This window comes from Neofelis nebulosa, chromosome X (genome assembly GCF_028018385.1).
Source record: "Neofelis nebulosa isolate mNeoNeb1 chromosome X, mNeoNeb1.pri, whole genome shotgun sequence".
In the NCBI taxonomy this organism is placed as follows: domain Eukaryota; kingdom Metazoa; phylum Chordata; class Mammalia; order Carnivora; family Felidae; genus Neofelis; species Neofelis nebulosa.
The window spans coordinates 83,983,975-84,002,206 of NC_080800.1; the positions used below are offsets into that span (position 1 = coordinate 83,983,975).

Genomic DNA, 18,232 nt, shown 5'->3' on the forward strand with positions numbered 1-18,232 from the left:
ACCAGAGTATTAAAATGTAAGAGACTTTTAAATAGAGAACAAACTGAGGGTTGCTGGAGTGGTTGTTGGTGGGGGATGGGCTAAATGAGTAAGGGCCATTAAGAAAGACATTTGTTGGGATGAGCACTGGGTGTTATACGCAAGGGATGAATCACTGGAATCTACTGAAATCATTATTACTATATGATAACTAACTTGGATGTAAATTAAAAAAAACATATATTCCTGCCCAAATAACTACAATGAGATATCACCGCACACCAGTCAGAGTAGCTGAAATCAACAACACAAGAAACAACAGGTGTTGGCAAGGATGTGGAGAAATAGGAGCACTCTTGCACTGTTGGGGGAAGTGCAAGCTGGAGCAGCCCGTATTGAAAACAGTATGGTGGTTCCTCAAAAAGTTAAAAATGGAACTATGCTAGGATCCAGTCATTGGACTACTGCGTATTTACCAAATAACACAGGCATTAATTCAAAGTGATACCTGCATCCCTATGTTTATAACAGAATTTACAATAGCCAAGATATGGATGCATCCTAAGTGTCCATTGATAGACAAATGGAAGAAGTGGTATATATACCCAATGGAATGTTATTCAGGCATAAAAAAGAATGAAATCTTGCCATTTGCAATGGCATGGATGTAGATAAAGAGTATAATGCAAAGTGAAATAAGTCATCAGAGAGACTCAGATAACTAACTGGAATTAAAATAACAAGCTAAAAAATAGTGTATTTCTTGGTTCGTCTGACTCTTTTTTTTTTCCTTTGCTCAATTTTTCCCCTTAAATTCCATCTATGAGTGAAATCAGATGGTATTTGTCTTTCTCTGACTGACTTATTTGGTTTAGCATAATACAATCTAGCTCCATCCATGTTGCTGCAAATGACAAGATTTCATTCTTTTTAAGGGCTGAATAATGTTCCTTTGTATATATTTATATACTACATCTTCTTTATTCATTCATCTGTTGATGGATACTGGGGCTGCTTCCATACTTTGCCTGTTGTAAATAGTGTGCCAAGAAATGTAGGGGTGCATATATCCCTTTGAATTGTACTTTTGTTTTCTTTGGGTAAATACCCACTAGTGCATGAGGAAACTTCATACCGTTTTCCACAGTGGCTGCATCAGTTTGCACTTCCACCAACAGTCCATGAGGGTTCCTGTTTCTCCACATCCTCTACAACAATTGTTGGTTCTTGTGTTTGTGATTTTAGCCATTGTGATAGGTTAAGGTGATATATCATTGTGCTTTTGATTTGCAATTCCCTGATGATGAGTGATGTTGAATATCTTTTCATCTGTGTGTTTGGTCAAGTGAATATCTCCATTGGAGAAATATCTGTTCGTGTCCCCTGCCCACTGTCTACTTGGATTATTTTTGGGGGTTTTGATATGTATACATGATTTATATGTTTTAGATACTAACCCATAATCAGACATGTCATTTGCAAATATCTTCTCCCATTCTGTAGCTTGTCTTTTAGGTTTGTTGTTTGTTTCCTTCACTGTGCAGAAGCTTTATATTTTGATGAAGTCACAGTAGTTTGTTCCAGCTTTTGTTTCCCTCGCCTCAGAACTTATATCTAGAAAATGTTTCTATGTCGTTGTTGGAGACATATGTTGTTGCTATGTTGTTGGAGAAATTACTGCCTCTGTTGCCTTCTAAGATTTTTATAGTTGACAGTCTCACATTTAGGTACTTAATTCATTTTGAATTTATCTTGGCATGGTGTAGGCCACTGGGACATTTTCCTCATTTTCCTTGTAGCCATCCAGTTCTCCCAACATCATTTCTGGAAGACGCTTTCTTTATTTTTTACCCCCACTGCATATTCTTTCCTCCTTTGTCAAGGATTAATTGACCATAGATACATTAGTTTTTCTGATTTTCTATTGTATTCCATCCATGTGTGTGTTTTTGTTTTGTTTTGTTTTGGTGCCAGAATCACACTGTTTTCATGGCTACAGATCTGTAATATAACTTCAAGTCCAGAAACGTGATGCCTCCAGTTTTTGCTTTTCTTTTTCAAGATCGTTTTGGCTATTCAGAGTCTTCTGTGGTCCCATACAAATGTTAGGATTATTCGTTCTACTTCTGTGAAAAATTGTGTTGGTATTTTAAAAGGGAATCCCTTAAATCTATAGATTGCTTTGGGCAGTATGGACATTTTAATAACACTTTTTCTTCCAATCCATGAGCATGGAATATCTTTCCAATTGTTTGTTTTTTTTCGATGTATTTTTTTCAATATTTTATCGAGTGAAATTACCCCTGGGTATTTTATTATCTTTCTTGTGATATGGATGGGAGTGCTTTCTTAACTTCTCTTTCTTTTGCTTCATTTTGGAATATAAAAAGCCCTTAAAAACTGCGTATAAACTTAGGGTTGATGGGGGGTGGGAGGGAAGGAAAGTGGGTGATGAGCATTGAGGAGGGCACCTGTTGGGCTGAGCACTGGGTGTTGTATGGAAACCAATTTGCCAATAAATTTCATACTAAAAAAATAATAGCCATATGGCAAAGATAGGGTAAATTGGTATCCATATTTATTCAGTCTGAAGCATCACTCCATAGTTTACTCAAAAATAAGAAAACATAGTTTTCAGTAAAAAAAAAATGCTATGGATTTCTATATGTTGACTCTGTATCCTGAAACCTTACTAAATTCATTTACCCGTTCTAGTAGTTTCCCCCCACCCCAGTGGAGTGTTTAGTGTTTTCTGTATATAGCATCATGTAGTCTGCAAATTGTAAACATTTTATTTCTTCTTTTATAATTTGGATGCCTTTGTTTTCCTTCCTCTTGACTCCTGTGGCTTGGACTACTAATACTTTGTTAAATAATAATGGTGAGAGTGGATATCCTTGTCTTGTCCCTGACCTTAGGGGAAATGTTTTCCGTTTTTCACCATTGATATAATGTTAGCTTTGTGTCTGTCATATATGGTCTTTATTATATTGAGGTATGCTCCCTCTAATTCCACTTTGTTGAGGCTCTTTATCATGAATGGATGTTATACCGTGTCAAATGCATTTTCTGCATCTGGTGAAATGACCACACAGTATTTATCCTTCCTTTTATTGATATGTTTTATCAAATTCATTTTCTTTTTGTCATAAATGTGTATTGAAGATCAATTGTGTATAATATGTTGCCTTTTACCTATGCACAGGGCAGAAAACTAGTAGGTATATTGTAATTGATTCTATTTCTTTTCTCTTTTTTATAAAAGTTTTTATTTATTTTTGAGAGAGACAGACAGAGTGTGAGTGGGGCAGAGGCAGAGAGACACACGTAATCCAAAGCGAGCTCCAGGCTCTGAGTTGTCAGCACAGAGTCCCACATGGGGGTCAAACCCATGAACCACAAGTTCATGACCTGAGCCAAAGTCAGATGCTTAACTGACTGAGCCACCCAGGTGCCCCTGTAATTCATTATATTTTTTTAAAAATTGGAAGTTTAAAACAGAAATTGATAAAAGAATCAGTACATATAAGGTGACAGAGGGGTAGTCTAGGATGGAAGGAGATGATGTATATTCTCCTAAAAATTATAATACATACTTACAGGCTCCGTGAACTGAACAGCACAAGAAACAATGAAAAATGCAGTAGCAATGAGCAACTCTAGTTGTCTTGTGACAGATTACCTTACTAGTGATGACAAGAAAATTCCTGACTGACAAGTTGAAATGACATTTCTAGGGGAGTTTGAAGTTGTCACTAGGTTAGTTATTAAGCCCAGTTCTGTGACTTGGGCTAGCATAAATGATTCCATCTTGGGCCTGTAGTTTTCTTTTTGACACCATCAAGATATGGCTCCAACCTAACATCATTCACCATAAGCTGGCAGAGTCTTATGCTTCTTCCTTAAAAAAAAAAAAAAAATTAGAAATTCATTTATTTTGAAAGAGAGAAAGAGTGAGGGATTGTCAGAGAAAGAGTGAGCGAGAGAGAATCCCAAGCAGGCTCCATGCTGTCAGTGCAGAGCCAGACATTAGGGTCGACTCCATGAACCATGAGATCATGACCTGAGCTGAAATCAAGAGTCAGATGCTTAACCAACTGTGCCCCCCAGGCACCCGGAGTCTTACTCTTCTTCTTAAGTGTACTGGTTATAACTGTGTGCTCTGGGAACAGACTAGGATTAAACCCTAGTTCTCTACTTACAAACAGGAGGAGCTTGATGACTTTTGTTTCAGCTCACAGTTACTCAATTCCCTCATTTGCAAAATTGCAATTACATTTCTGAGTGCAGAAAAGAGTTTACAACAAACATAAATCTGATCTTCCTCATCCTGTAATGTGTTGTTTATTCCTTGTGATGTATTTTTTGTACTTATTGAATCTTTCATCTCTGACTGGTTCTTTTTGTGTTTGTATATCTTTGTTGAAGTTCTGACTGAGTTCATCCACTCTTTTCTCAAGTCCAGTGGGTCATCTTTAGAATTCTTTATGGGGCGTGTTATTTATCTCCATTTCATTTAGCTCATTTGCTGTGATTTTTCTGTTGTTTCTGCACTTGAGATATATTCCTGTCTTCTCTAACTCTCTGTTTTTTTTCTATGCATTAGGGAGGTCATCTTCATCTCCTGGTCTTGAAGGGAGCAGCCTTCTGTAGAAGAGTTCTTGTGGTACCCTGTACCACAATCCTCCCAGCCACCAGAACCAGGGACCCTAGGGGTACTTCTTAGGTGGTCTTCACGTGCTCTACTGTTTTGGCTGAGCCATATTTGCCTTCAACCAAGCTGCTGCAATGATCCACTTTGCCTGCTGTGGGTGCACTGGCAGACTTTGTGCCATGTGTAGCTGATTAGCCTATCTGAGGTTGCTATAGGCAGGTAGGTGGGTAGGGCAGCATGCAAGCTAGCTGTCTGCCATTACCCTCTCTGCCATAGTTTCTGGTACACAGAATAGCAGGTCTTGCTTGGTGCATGGCCAACTGAGAGGCTTTCATTGGTTGGGGGGGGAGTCCAACAGTCAGACTAGGTGTTTGCAATCTGTCTTTCTGGCACAGCTATGGATGCACCCGATGTATATCAATAGATAAATCACACAGCCAGAAAATTGATGAGGAGACAGTAGCTTTGAGTGACACAATTCACCAGATGGAATTAATAGATATATAGAGAACATACTATTCAAAACCAGAAGAATACACAAACTTTTCAAGTGCACATGGAATATTTTTCAGGATAGATCCCATGTTAGGCCACAAAACAAGCCTCAAATTTAAGAAAATTGAGAGCATATCAAACATCATTTCTAAGCACAACAGTATGAAACTAGAAATAAGTTACAGGAAAAATCTGGAGAGAAAACACATACATGGAAGCTAAACAGCATGCTATTAAACAATGGATGTCCCAACCAAAAAAAATCGGAGGAGATATTTAAAAAATGTGGAAACAAATGAAAATGAAATCACAACAATCCAAAATCTTTGGGATGCAGCAAAAGCAGTTCTAAGAAGGACGTTTACAGTGATACAGGCTTACCTCAAAAAGTAAGAAAAATCTCAAGGAAACAACCTAACTCTACACCTAAAGTAGCTAGAAAAAGAAGTCCAAAGCTAGTAGAAGAAAGGAAATAGTAAAGGTTAGAGTGCAAATAAGTGAAATAAAGACTAAAAACAAACAAACAAATAAAAAAATAGAAAAGATTGATAAGACCAGCAGTTGATTCTATTAAAAATAACACTGCAAACCTTAGCCAGACTCAACAAGGAAGAAAGAGAAAGGATTCAAAGAAATAAAAGCAGAAATGAAGGAGGAGAAACAAATCAGAAACCAAAGAAATACAAAGGATCATAAGAGTATATTATGAAAAATTCTATGGCAACAAATTGGACAATCTAGAAGAAATGGATCAATTCCTAGAGACATACAGTCTTCCAAAAATGAACCAGGAAGAAATAGAGAGTTTGAACAGACCAGTTAACAGACATGAAATCAAATCAGTAATCTTAAAGCTCCCAACAAACAAAAGTCCAGGACTAGATGGCTTCAGAGGTGAATTCTACTAATACTTAATGAAGACTTAATAACTAGTCTTTTCAAACTATTCCAAAAATAGGAGAGAATGTAAAATGTCCATATTCATTCTAAAAGGCCAGCAAAAACCCTGATACCAAAACAAGAAAAAGATACTACAGGGGCACCTGGGTGACTCAGTCAGTTAACCATCCGAATCTTGATTTCAGTTCAGGTCGTGATCTCACGTTTTGTGAGTTCCAGCCCCACATTGGTGGCGGGGGTGGGAGGGAAGGATATAAGCATGAAACAAGCCTGGGATTCTTTCTCTCTCTCTCTCTGCCCACCCCCGGCTCTCTCTGTTTTTCAAAACAAATAAATAAACTTTAAAAATACACTACAAACATAGTGAAAGCAAGAGCAAGAAATAAAAAAAACTACCAGCAAATATATATGATAAGCATAGATGCAAAAATCCTGAGTAACAAAATATTAGTAAACCGAATTCAATAGTTCATCAAAAAAGTCACTCACCGTGATCAAGTGAGATTTATTCCAGGAATGCAAGTGTGGTACAATATTTGCAAATCGTTCCATGTTAATCAATACATCACATTAACGACAGAAAGGATAAAAATCATGTGATCGTCTCAATAGAGGCAGAAAAATAATTTGATAACATACATCATCTATTCATGATAAAAACTCTCAACAAAGGGGGTGTAGAGAGGACATACCTCAAGATAATAAAGGCCATGTATAAAAAATCCACAGTTAACATTAGGGTCAATGGCGAAAACTTAAAGCTTTTCCTCTAAGACTGGAACAAGAACAGGATGTCCACTCTAAGCACTTTTATTCAACCTAGTACTGGAAATTCCAGCCATGGCATTCAGACAAGAAAAAGACAAAAAAAGTCATTCAAATTAGTAAGGAAGAAGTAAACCTCTCACTTTTGGGAGATGGCATGATACTATTTATAGAATATCCTAAGGACTCCACCTGGAAACTCTTCAAACTGAGAAGTGAATTCAGTAAATTTGCAGGATACGAAATCAATATGTGGAAATCTGTTGCATTTCTACGTGCTAACAACAAAGTAACAGAAAGAATTAAATGCTAGGAATAAATTAGCCAATAACTTTATCAATCTTCCAAAACTGAACTAGGATGAAATAGGAAGTTTGAACAGACCAATGAATAATAATGAAATTGAATCAGCAATTCAATTTCAAGAAACTATATATATATATATATGTATATATGTATATATACATATATATGTATATATATATATGTATATATATATGTATATATGTATATATATATATATATGTATATATATATATATATATATACATATATATATATATATACAGTTACTCAGTTATGAAAAATAATGAGCTCTTGCCATTTGGTCTACCTGGATGGACCTAGAGAGCTTTATGCTAAGTGAAATATCAGAGAAAGAAAGACAAATACCATATGATTTCACTTATATGTGGAATCTAAAAAACAAAACAAAACAAATGAACAAAAACACATACTCATTTTTTTTAATATGGAAAGATCTCCAAGATCTTATTTATTTATTTATTTATTTACTTATTTAAACTTTAGTTAAAATACAGTGCGATGTTAATTTCAGGAGCAGAATTCAGTGATTCATCACTTACTTACAACACCCAGTGATCATCACAAGTGCCATCCTTAACACCTATCATCCATCTAGCCCATCACCCACCCACCTGCCTCCATCAACCCTCAGTTTGTTCTCTGTCACTAAGAGTCCCTTGTGGTTTGTTTCTCTCTCTTTTCTCCCCTTCCCATATGTTTATCTGATTTGTTTCTTAAATTCCACATATGAGTGAGATCATGATATTTGTCTTTCTCTGATTGATTTATTTTGCTTATCAATACATTCTAGCTCAATGTACGTTGTTGTAGATGACAAGATTTCCTTCTTTTTTGATGGTTGAGTAATATTCCAATGTACATATAGAACACATCTTCTTCATCCATTCATCATTTGATGGACACTTGGGACTCTCCATAGTTTGGTTATTGTTGATAATGCTGCGATAGACATTGGGGTGCATGTACCCCTTTGAATCTGTATTTTTGTATCCTTTGGGTAAATACCTAGTAGTGCAATTGCTGGATCATAGGGTAGTTCTACTTTTAACTTTTTGAGAAACCTCCATATTGCTTTCCAGATTGGTTGCACCAGTTTTCTTCCCCTCCAACAGAGCAACAGGATTCCCCTTTCTCTGCATCCTCTCCAACGCCGGTTTTGTGTGTGTGTGTGTGTGTGTGTGTGCGTGCGTTGTTAATTTTAGCTAATCTGACAAGTGTGAGTTGTAAAAATACAGGTTGCTAAACACAGAGAATAAAGTAGTTGCCAGAGGGTAAGTCATTGGGGGAATGGATGAAATAGTAAAGGGGATTAAGAGGTATTAGCTTTCAGTTATAAAATACATAACTTATGGAGATTAAAAGTATAGCATAGGAAATATAGACAAGAATATTTTTAAAATGTATGGTGACAGATAGTGACTACCCTTATGGTATTTAGTAATATATAGAATTGTTGACAATATGCTGCACATCAAAAACTAATATAACATAACATGTTAATTATAATTATATAACTGTAACTATATATATAGTTTATTATATATATAACTATATATATAATATAATACTATGCAAATATAATATGTAATAGTATATATAATGATACAGAAATAGTGATATATATTTGTCTTTTGGGAATTACAAAGACACATGGTCAGGAATCATGTCATTTAAAAAATTCTACTGCAGGGGCGCCTGGGTGGCGCAGTCGGTTAAGCGTCCGACTTCAGCCAGGTCACGATCTCGCGGTCCGTGAGTTCGAGCCCCGCGTCAGGCTCTGGGCTGATGGCTCGGAGCCTGGAGCCTGTTTCCGATTCTGTGTCTCCCTCTCTCTCTGCCCCTCCCCCGTTCATGCTCTGTCTCTCTCTGTCCCAAAAATAAATAAAAAAAAAACGTTGAAAAAAAAATTAAAAAAAAGAAAATTCTACTGCAGAAATGTTGATATAAATGGCTGTTTCTGAACTTTAGGAAAATGAATGAACCTCTATGCCTCAGTTTCCTCCTCTGTAAATGAGGAAAACAATCAGCCACTCCTCATGGATTGTTGTTTTGAGAATTTGTTTAGTGTATACATGACCACACATAGAACAGTGGAAGGCACATAGTAACAGCTTAATAAAAGCTGGAAGTTTACATACATATATGAAAGTTCAGATTCTAATACTGTGGATAGTTTTAGAAAACGTTTCCGTGGGGTGTCTGGGTGGTTCAGTCCGTGAAGCATCTGACTCTTGATTTTGGCTCAGGTTTGTGAATTCGAATCCTGCATCAGGCTCTGTACTGATGACGCAGAGGGTGCTTGGGATTCTCTGTCTCCCTCTCTCTGCCTCTGACCTTATCTCTCTCTCAAAAAAAAAAGAAAGAAAAAGAAAAAGAAAAAGAAAAGAAAGAAAAGAAAAGAAAGAAGAAAGAAGAAATAAAAAACAACATTTACATGTATCTTTATTAAAGGTTGATAACCTTGATAATCTTATAACTGAATCTTATTCATCAACTTTTGTGTCTTTTAAATCACTAAATTTAATTATATCCACCATTGGATACCTATCATGGGAATGTCTCAAAATTGGTTGAAATAACAGATCTTAGAAAACGGCATCACCATTTCTGCACATGGTGGTACAAAAGTCAAGTGCTCACCTAAGCTCCTGTCTTACCCCCACACATCCACCCACACCCAATGTAGTGCTTGATTGTCCAACATGCCCATGTCCAGGGCCACCCCTGTTCCCTGCACACTGCTGCAACACTGGCACAGTCCCTCCTCTGAACTTCTACAAGATTTTCCTTATGGTTATCCCCACAGCTATCCTGTCCCTGTCCAGTCCATTCTCCTCACAGTGGCCAGAGTCACCACTGAGCATATGAATCACATCACGTCACTCTCATACTATAAACATCCAAATAGAATAAATTTAAATCTCATGTCCCAAATGTTGTGACTCCTGTCTGCCCTGGGAACTCATCTTCCACCATCTGCACATTGTCCGCCAGGCTTCAGTCACTTGAGTTCATCATCTGCTCTTGGAAGTACTGCTGTACTTCTGCATACCAAAAGGCTAGCCCAGGCTTGGTTTGCTCTTGCCATTCAGGAATCAGCTCAAATATCACTTTCTGAGAATGAGCTAGACTGACAACCCCATCTATAATAATCCATGACCCCATCATTTCTTACTAAAAGGATTCATTTACTGTCTTTGGACAATATATATTCCCATATAAAATTGTCCTGCTTATTGATTTGCTTGTCTGCTTATTGACGGTTTTCCCAAGGTAGAATAAAAGCACTGGGGATATGGCTTGTCTTGTTCACTGTGTTGTATCCCCATGAATTTTTTCAGTGGCTATTATAGGTTAAATTGCATCAACTGCTCCCCCCACCCCACCAAAAAAAAAAAAGATATTTTGAAGTCTTAATACCCAGTGCCTCAAATGTAACCTTATCTGGAGGTATGGTTGTTGCAGATGTAATTAGTTATGATGTCATATTAGAGTATGTGAGTGCTATCTTTATAAGAAGATGGCCATGTTAAGACAGGACAGGGACAGTGCCATGTGATGATAAAGGCAGAGTTGGTTATCAAATATCTGCACGTGAAGGAATACAGACATTTTGAAGAAAACACCAGAAGCTCCAAAGAATTATGGAGAGATATCCCAAAACGTTTTTGTTCTACATGCAGTAAAGCTAATGTGGACCAATATATCCACCATTTTAATATGCACACCCTGCTCTTTTTGATGAGTTAATGCATGGACCACACTTGGGAGAAATCCTGACCTAAATATCTGACATTTATGTACATTAAATTTAATGTCTACCATGAATATTTCTGTGATTTCAGGGGGTGTTTCCATTAATACGATTAGTCAAATGTGCAGTGGTCCTTCACTCCCACCTATGACCACAGATTGCATTCTCACATGGAATCACACTTAAAGTCCACAATAATTCTGGGTGGTTGGGAACAGTGGGTATTGTTATCTTCTTATTTAGAAAGCACTGGAAGAAAGAAATGACTTAATTACAGTGTCCCAGTGATAGGGCCATGATCTTTTCACTCTGACTACAACAAATTGTCTAGCACATTGGATACAATACTTGTTCTTCTCTATAAGCTCCTATTTCTGGGGATCGAGTCCATACCTTTCTCTGCTATCCCAACAAAAGGGAGAGTCAGGAGTTCATACAATGCATGGAATAAAGAGGAAAGAGAGTAAGGCAAAGAACATAATCACAGGGAGAGCGGTTGAAAATGTGCTTCACTGTCCACACCCAGGTCACTGGAAACTGCAATGACACAGTGCTTTTTCCCCAGATCCATCTCACACAGTACAGTGACACTGAACCTCTCACATCATGGGAATGTGGGCTCATCTTTGCTTGTTATTCCATGTCTAAGTGTTCTCTCTGGTAGTCATGCTATGATGTTCATGTCAGAGGCATCATGTTGATAGAATGAAGAAGGCAAAGCTGGAACCAGCAGCTAACATGTGGAAGGATTTCCAGATGCCACACAGTGTAGACTGTTGTTTTCTGGCTTTTCTTTTGAAATCCTCAAATCATTGTTCTGAGGTTGGCAATATTACTTTCTTTCTCCACATTTTGAGATACTCAGGCTCACAGAGCAAAGTCCATTCTCAAAAAATTCTAAGGGGGTAACAAATGGACCCAGGAGTTAATTTACAGGGACTTATAGTGGCTAATTCTGTGGCAATGTCAGCATCAAAATATACACTTGTAATGTCAAATGGTAATCCTTTGAGCAAAGTAGGAATCCATAATCATATTCATGAAATATATACATGAATAAATAAGTGATAGAAGAGAAGGTAGAAGCTCTACCCAATATTTTAATGTCAATTTATACATCTAGAAAGTGACAGAACCATAAAAACAACACTTACCAACTATTAGACTTGAAAGATTCAGGCAAGAATCATGAATAGATTTCAGTTTCTCCCAAGTTGTACAAGAGTCTCTGAGTCACCCTTCTGGCCAAATAAAGCTGGGGAAAAAAAAAAAACAAAAAAACAAAAAAAAAAACCACCATCCCGATTTGTCTCCTAATGTGTTCAAAACTGAAGACTGATTTAATTCACAGTAATTTACATTACATATTCCTCACAATAAATATTCCTCCCGGTTTCATCCTCCCCGCCCCGGCCCCGCAACATACACACATTCACACATGCCTTCCTTCTCTTATTCTTGAACCAAAAGCTCTTCAGGGTGAGTTTGCTTAAGGATAAATAAGAGGGGCACCAAGGTGGCACAGTTGGTTAAGCATCTGACTTTTGGTTTTGGCTCAGATCACGATCTTATGGTTCCTGAGTTCAAGCCCTGCATCAGACTCTGTGTGACAGCTCTGGAACCTGCTTGGGATTCTCTGTCTCCCTCTCTCTCTTCTACTCTGCCTCTCTCTCTCTATCTCTCTAAATAAATAAATAATCTTAAAAAAGGAGGGGCACCTGGGTGGCTCAGTCAGTTTAGTGGCCACCTCTTGGTTTCAGCTCGGGTCATGTTCTCAAAGTTCATGAGTTCAAGACCCGTGTTTGTTCAAGCCTGATTAGGATTCTCTCTCCCTCTTTCTCTCTGCCCCTCCCCTGCTCTCTTTCTCTCTAAAAATAAATAAATAAATAAATAAATAAATACTAAACAAGGATAAAGAATAAATATATGTATATATATATATATATGTATATATATATATGTGTGTGTCTGTGTGTATGTACATACGTAACTGTACATGTACATGTACATACACGACAATGAATGAAAAAAGAATGTATATATTTATATATTGGAATATTACTCAACCATTAAAAAGAATGAAATATTTCCATTGCCGGGATGTGGATGGAGCTAGAGAGTGTTATGCTAAGCAAAATATGTCAGTCAGGGAAAGACAAACAGCATATGATTTCACTCATATGTAGAGTTTTTAAAAAAATGAGCAAAGGGAAAGAAGAGAGAGAGGCAAACCAAGAAATAGGTTCTTACCTATAGATAACTGATGGTTACCAGAGGGGAGGTGGTGGAGATTAAGGAGTGCAATTGTGATGAGCACCAGGTGATAAATGGAAGTGTGGAATCAGTATACTGTGCACCAACACTAATATTACACTGTATGTTACCTAACTGGAATTTAAATAAAAACTCAGAAAAACCCTCTATCTATATATCAATATCCTATTGGTTCTCTTTTCTGGACAATCTTAATATATGTGTTAAGTGACAAGTAGCTTCTCTGTTCTAGAGTAGCTTGTATTTTCAAACAAAAAGTTTCCCCAGCAACATTTGGCTACTGATAGTTCAGCAAAATATAATTCCTGGGAATTGTAATTAAAAATGCTGTCATGACAATAGCATCAAAAATTATGAATGTACATAATGCATGAGGCACATCCATGTCTACAGATATGCAAGGCCTGCACTGTGAAAAGTGCAAAACATTACTGAGGGAAATTAAGCAAGGCCTAAATAAATGGAGAGACATACTGTATTCAGGGGTCAGAAGACTCAGCATTGTTAAGATGTATATTCTCTCCGAACTTATCTATAGATTCCATGCAATAGCAGTGGAAATACCAGCACACATATTTAAAAGAAATTTACAGTCTTATTCTAAAAGTCATGTGAAATCTAACAGGCCTACTATGAAAATAACATTGAACAATAAGATTTAAGTTGGAGAATAAGCACGACCTCACTTCAAAACTCATTATAACTTGAAAGTAATCAAGGCAGTTGGTATTAGGATGAAGGTAATAATGTTCAAAGGAACAAAATGAAGAGTCCACAAATAGACCCCAACATATATAGACAACAGAATTTTGTGAAAGCTACAAGGGCAGTTCAATGGAGAAAACATATTCTTTTCAACAAATGGTGCTTGGACAAGTGGATCTCCATATACACAAACATCAACTGTGATCCACGTATCACACTATATGCAAAAGTCAACTCAAAATGAATTACAGACCATATTATAAAAGCTAAAAGTTTATAACGTTTAGAGATAAATATAAGAAAATAATCTTGTAATCCCATGTTAGCTAAAGAAATTTTAGGTATGACATTAAAGTCAAAATCAAAACCATGAATGAACAAATTTCAAAACTAGATTTCCTCGAAACAAAAACTTTTGTTTTTCCAAAGACACCATTGAGTGAATGAAAAGAAAATCCACTGAGTAGGAGAAAATATTTGCAAATCATCCATCTGATAAAAGATTTGTATCCTGATTAGAAAATCTCACAAAGGAGAAAAAGAAGAAACAGGCACTTCAATGAACAAGTGGGCAACGTATTGAAAAGATACTACCCCCCAAAAGATATACAAATATCATATAAGGATATGAAAGGATGCTGAGCATCATTAGCCATTAGGGAAATGTAACCCACCACACCCCTCTGAGACTAGCTATAATAAAAACACTGACCATACCAAGTCCTGGCTAGGTTGCAGAGAATGGAACTCTCATACACTCTTGATGGCAATGAAAAATGGTGTGACCACTTTGGAAAAGAGTTTAGCACTTTCTTACAATGTTAATTTGATTTCTCTTCTAAGTAAATACACCAGAGTATTAGAAAAATAAACCATATGTCCAAGAAAAAAACTTACACCTAATGTTCATTGCAGGCTTATTGGCAAGAACCCAAAATGGAAACAACCCAAATATCCATTACTTGGTGAATGGAGAGACCAAATAATGGTGTATACACATAACGGAATATTAATTATATGATAAAAAGAACGAAATAGTCATAATGCAACAAATGCATAAATGTAAAAATAATTGGGTTGAACCAAAAACTGATTAAAAATGCACATCTTAGAATTCCATTCACATAAAATTATAGGAACAGAAAACTTATCCATAGTGACAGAAGATTGGCGGTTGCCTGGGAATGAGGTAGGGTGATGTGACAGGGAGGTTGGAGAAAGGTAGATGGAGTCGTTACAAAGGGGTCAAAGAAGCTTTTTGAGGTGATGGATATGTTCATTATCTTGAGGTAGTGCCAAATTCACAGGTATATTTAAATATCAAAGTTTTAAAGCATATACTTTAAATATATGCAATATATTGTAAGTCAGCCATACCTCAATGAAGTATTTGACATATATCTATATATTCATAATTATATGATGCAATTAAATAAATCAGGTGAAATATTCTCATGATTATAGTATGAACAGACACACATTATATCTAATCAAACTTGTTCACATTACCCATCACCAAAGTAGAAATAATCATTTGTAATGAAATTTATCTAAATACTTAGAGACAGTTGATGTCCATTTCCTTCTGAAGTACAGAAATAAAATTGTATATATTAGATAAATAATCATAATGACATTTTAAATAACTCATAATTATATCAAAAAAGGTTGAATATCATTATAGTTGGGCAAACTCAAGGATAATAAATATTTTTAAAACATTAAAATTTATAGGGGAGTGGGAGGTACAGGTTTCCAGTTATGGAATGAATGTCACAAGAATGAGAGAGACAGTATAGGGAATGTAGTAACAATGGTATTGTCATAGCACTGTATGGTGGCAGGTGGCAGCTATAACTTGAGGTGAACACAGCATAACTTATAGACTGGTCAAATTACTATGTTGTAAACCTAAAACAAATGTAACATTGTGTACCAACTGTACTTTAATTAAAAATATATCTTAAATTCTACTGAGATTTCAAAATAATATTTAGAAAGTTACTGGCTCATTAAAAAAATGTATTATATGATGGAAAAAGAACCATGGGCACCAGAGAAGAATCTAGTTCACAATGCCAAATTTGTAGGAAGATCTAACACCTGTACAACCACACCCATCTATGAGATGCTTGGGAATTGCAGACTATTATTTATATGGTGAGAAAAACTTAGGTTTATTTATTGCAAACACATAGTAAAGATCAATTTTTGGACAACTTGTTGTTTGTCATTAAAAAAAAATCATCTCTAAGATGGGTTTCAAGTGCTGCTAATGGAATGACATTCCACTTGCTAAATCTCTCCTCCCATCATGAGATCAAAATAGCTTATCTACTTTTAGGCTAGTTTGTGAAGCTTACAGGAGCTATTCCACAACATGCTTTTGTTCATATCTATGAAGTCACTTGAGCCAGGCATTGATCCCACTAGGCATGAGAGGGGTGATGGGATTCCCTGGGAAAGCTGCTCTTGAATCTGAGTAGAAGCTTCAGCAGCCATCGGGACACAGATCCTTAGAACCTGCCTCCTCAGGCACCTGATATGAGCTGGACCACCATCATGATGAGCTGTGTAAGGAGATATCTAGCAATCACTATGCTTTACTGGTGTAACTATGTCTTCAGTGCCATGCCAGGCACTTGATTTGTGACAATGACACTGATACAACTGGGTCATGATCATAACATCCACATGATATAATGGACTTCTCACAGGTCCTTTTTCTTCTTGTTTCCTAACCTAACCCCTAACAAAAAAGAAGAAAAGGAATAAGAAGTAGCCTGAATTCAGATAGACGTTCATGATCCCACAGAAACCACAAGGCCATGAGCTTGTTCATGTGTATCGTTCAGAAATCCTGTGGGTGAAGCATTCTCATCCCCATTTTACACAGGGAGAAGCTGGGGCTCAGAGCCCTTACCTGTCTTCCCTCCCGTGCCCCTGCTTTTAGAGGAAAGCAGCTCCGGGACACCCCTGGAGCTGGACCGCACTCTTACAGGCGCCTAATGAGACCCCAATAGCTTTACCTCCGAGACAGCCTGGGCAAAGCGCTTCAAAGCATGAAAGGAGCGACTAGGGTCTGGATCCCTTTGTGTCCCACACCCCGGATGGTTCAGCCTCCGCCAGTGGAGACCCATGCCCTCAGTGAGTCCCAAACAACAGAAGGCAGGGCCCTGCAATCCCCACCACAGCGTGTGTGTTTTCATAACAAGTCATCACAATCGCCATGATGATGTCAGGTCTATGGCAACTAGTATGTGTAAGGTGGCTCTCCACATGGAAATGCTTCTGCACACCCAACCAGCCCCTGACTTTTGCTGAAAGCAGATAGCTTTGCTCTTCAGGTCACCTTGTGAAAAAGCATAGTAATTAGAGGTTCTAGTCTAGGACTCGGGCAACTGGCAGAGCTCTGCCCAAGTCAATGGGACAAAGAATGTCCTTGTCCTCAGGAACTTTGTTTCAAAGAGACAGTAGGGGAGTATTATCAGTACCCAGAGCTCCAGGGCAGTATACTAGGGTTCTTAGAGATGAGCCAGTCCTTGGTAAGTGAACATGTGAAATCAAGGCCATGCTAAGCAGTTACCCATCTGTGCCAGAAAACAAAGATACTGTCTATAATCACATGACTGAATCATCTAGATACATACACAAAAATGGCATTTAAGGATTCTCAGAGTTAATTTAGAGAGGCAAGCCTAAACCATTACAGCCAAGAGACAGAAACCCAATCAATTGAGCCATATGTTTCTTTCTCCTGGGGAATTCTCATCCTCCATTCTGAATATTTTCTTCCAGGTGTAGGAACATCCATGATCAAACACACCTAATCTCTCTGTACACTCACTCCTCTATCAAGAGAATCACTTACCTGATTAGTGAGGTTGGAATGACAAATGAGTTGCACAGCCCAGTCCTCTGCCTTCAAAATACTTGTAGGAAGCTGTGCTTATGTAGCACGTTTTTGTCTGCCCTCAGGGGTGGGTCTAAAATACATCCACAGCTCTTCTCCTCTCTGTCTTGCTGGATACCAAACTATTCCTATGGTCTCGCTCAAAAATGCTTGGGACTCTAAGATCCCCCAAACACACTTTTTCTCTACATCTGGTCTTTAAAACAACTATGAAATATGACAAAAGAAAAAAAAGTGAAATAATTGACTTTACTCCTTATTAAAGTGATGTTTGAGAATGTGGCTTAGATTTGCCACAGCACAGTGGGTGTCCTATTAGTGAACCCCAGAACTGGACAGACCTTTCTAATCAGCAGTGCTGCACAAGGACAATCAGAAAGGTCAAGGACTGCAATAAATATGTGTCTACTATCTCATGAAACTGTCCTGTGTATGTGGCTTCCTTGCAGGCCTATCCCTGCAGCAC

General features: G+C 37.4%; 1 long non-coding RNA gene across 1 annotated transcript; it reads right to left on the minus strand.

Annotated features, from left to right (window-relative positions):
* Positions 1-3,663: 3,663 nt before the first annotated feature.
* Positions 3,664-16,988, minus strand: LOC131502902 (uncharacterized). Its single transcript, XR_009257240.1, has 3 exons — positions 16,883-16,988; positions 12,029-12,129; positions 3,664-3,880 (listed from the first exon to the last, which is right to left on the minus strand). It is a non-coding gene; the product is annotated as an uncharacterized LOC131502902 (long non-coding RNA).
* Positions 16,989-18,232: the final 1,244 nt, after the last annotated feature.